We start from the raw sequence: 3,214 nt of genomic DNA on the forward strand, positions 1-3,214 counted from the left end.
ATTCACACCATTCCAATCAGAAAATAACGATTTCTTAATTACAATACATTATAAACATTTCTTTACCTATCAACTTTTACCACACCATTATGGGGTTAATATAATATAATATAATATAATATAATATAATATAATATAATATAATATAATATAATATAATATAATAATATGTAAATATAATATACAACTTTTACCACACCATAGTGGGGTAAATATATATAAATATAATATAATAATATGTAAATATATTATACAATTTTGACCATACCATAGTATTGGCGAGGTAAAGTTGATAGGTTAAGAAATGTTTATAAAGCATTCATTTTGGTTTTGTTATTGGTTTAATACCTTAAAACCAATCATTTAAAATTACCCCTCAGAAATCCTACTACACTACATCTTTCATAATGACATTTCTCCAAAATATCTAATCTTATTTACAAAACCATCCTTGAAAACTTATTTCTAATTCCATTTGTCTCTCAACAATTTCTATCCTATTCCGTAACATTTCTAAATCAACGTTTCTCATCTCGAAATTTAGATACAAATGTATACTGCATAAACCCTCTATTAAACTTGGAAAATTCTCTACAAATTCATTTCCCACAGCTGGATGGCGTTGAAAAATAAAGCAGGGATTTATTCCAAGGATCTCCTGCATGGATCCACCTTGGGCAGCACCAGAGCCCAGCCAGGGCTGCAGCCAAGAGGAACCAAAATGGTCCCAAAATGCACGAGCGCTCCCGGGGGCTCTCACTGGGATCAGCTCTGCTCCATTTGCACCTTGCAGTTCATTGTCCCATTCCAGCTTTAGCCCAGGCACTCCCATCCTGCTTGTTTTTCTCTCTCCAGCCCACGCTGTTTGTGCTCCTGGGCCTGAGCTTTGGATCATTTGTCCTTGGTGCCCAGCTGGAGCAGGAATTGTTTTGTCTCCCTGCTCTGTGCACAGAGCTCGCCATCCCATAATGTGAAGCCCAGACCCACACACCAAAGCAGCTCAGAATGTGAAAATACAAAAGCCAAAGCTGAGGCCTCACCCCACGTCCCCAAGTGCCACATGCACAGGGCTTTGAAATCCCTCCAGGAAGGGCAATTCCACCCTGCCTTGGGCAGCCCATTCCCATGCCTGGAAAGCCTTTCCATGGAGGAATTGTCCCCAGCAGCCACCCTGCACCTCCCCTGGCACAGCCTGGGGCTGTCCCCTCTCGTCCTGTCCCTTGTCCTGGACGTGGAGCTGCCCAGAGGGACCTCGTGTTCCCTACGGAGCTTCCCAGCACCCTCTGGAGAAGGATCCAGGTGGGACCAAAGCCAAACCTGGCCCCAGAAGTTGGATTGTGCCTGGGCCAGGGCTGCTGTGCCAATCCCACAGGGACATTCCATGGACTGCAGGAGTCACACCTGGGATCTGACACAACAAAACCCCACACCTGGATCCAGCTGAGCTTCAGCCCACGTTTGTGCTCCTGGGCCTGAGCTTGGGATCATTTGTCCTTGGTGCCCAGCTGGAGCAGGAATTGTTTTGTCTCCCTGCTCTGTGCAGAGAGCTCACCATCCCATGATGTGAAGCTCAGACCCACACACTAAAGCAGCACAGAGACTGAAAATATAAAAGCTAAAACCTGAGGCATCATTTCTCCCCTTTAGAGGCTAAACCAGGCCTTTACCCCGTCGAGTCTGTATTCTAAATATCCACTAATAATTGGTATTTGATAACAGATAAGTATCTGATTTGTGGAAAAAAAAAAACTCTCTACAACTTGTAAAAGTTGTAAAGATGGTATGATTTATTTTAGTGGACATATGCTCCTCAAGGATGTGTGCAGCTTTGAAAATTCTTAAGTTTACTTTATCCCCTAATTTGTTGCATATGCATAAAAGGTACATGCATGTGCATTAAACTGTTTTATCAATTTTATCAGTTTTTTAAATTTTAAATTTTAAATGTTATGAGTCTGTGCAGATTTTTAGTTACCTAGTTGCAATGTGGTGTTTATAACCTAGATTTAGTTTTTCTGTTTGCTTCAGCTTCAAGTTGATTGGGGCCTTTCCTTATCTCTCTTTAATTTAGGAACAGTTAGAAATAGTTGCATTCCTTTCTAAGTAACTTTACATTTCCTTTTTTTCTCTCCGTAGACCTTTTTGTGAGCGCACAAGTTAAAAGACTAAACAAAAAATCCAAAATTGGTTTTCACCTTGAGTTAAATTTCCAACCCTCTGTTTCAGTGTCTAAAAAGAGCAAACAACTATCAATAGAAATATCTACTAATAAACATCTACCAACAGATAAATATCTAACAGTAAATAAATATCTAACCACTAGAGAAATATCTAATAACAGTAAATATCCCAATTCCTCATATTTTAGGGAAAACTTATTCGGTCACATTCCCAGCACTGCCCATGTCCCCAGGTGCCACATCCACAGGGTGTTTAATCCCTCTGGGAATGGGGACAAATTTTTCCAGGAAAGAATTTAAGAATTTTCCCAATATCCAACCAAAACCTTCCCTGGCATGACTTGAGGTAGTTTTCTTTTTTTTTTTTTTCGCTTGAGGGGCTCAAATGCATGGCGTGTTATGAGAGTTCTGTGTGAGGTACACATGAGTTACATGGGAATTACTTGGGATTTACACGTGAGTTAATTGCGAGTTACACATGAGTTACATGGGAGCTGCTTGGAAAATTAATGGGAATCCTTTTTTTTCTGCCATGGGCACAAAGGTTTTTCTGCCTTGTGAGTTAACTCTGTTGTTAACATGTGAGATATATGGGAATTAATTTTTTTTTTTTGTTTACCAAGGGGCTCAATGCTTGGTTTGTCATGGGAATTAAGTATGAGTTACATAGGAATTACTTGTGACTTACCCCGGCTTTTACCAAAGACCCCAGAGGGTGGGATTGTCATTTGAATTCCATGTGAATTCGATGTAAATTCCTTGTGAACTCCACACGAGCTCCCGTTTCTTGGCCAGGAGCGCAGAAGGTTTATTTATCTATTTATTCGTTTCTCTGACCGCCAGCGGAACCTCACTCCCCTCACGAAATAACGACGCGGCTCCTTTAAGACGCGCCCTCACGCTGGCCCCGCCCCTTCAGCGCGCGCGTGGGGGGGGCGTGGCTTGGCCTGGCGAAAGGCCTTGGGGTTGATTGACAGCGCCGCTGCCCAATCAGATGTCAGATAGCGGGATGAGGGCGGGGCTTCCGGCGGGGC

The sequence above is a fragment of the Vidua chalybeata genome, chromosome 5, assembly GCF_026979565.1.
Source record: "Vidua chalybeata isolate OUT-0048 chromosome 5, bVidCha1 merged haplotype, whole genome shotgun sequence".
Classification (NCBI taxonomy): domain Eukaryota; kingdom Metazoa; phylum Chordata; class Aves; order Passeriformes; family Viduidae; genus Vidua; species Vidua chalybeata.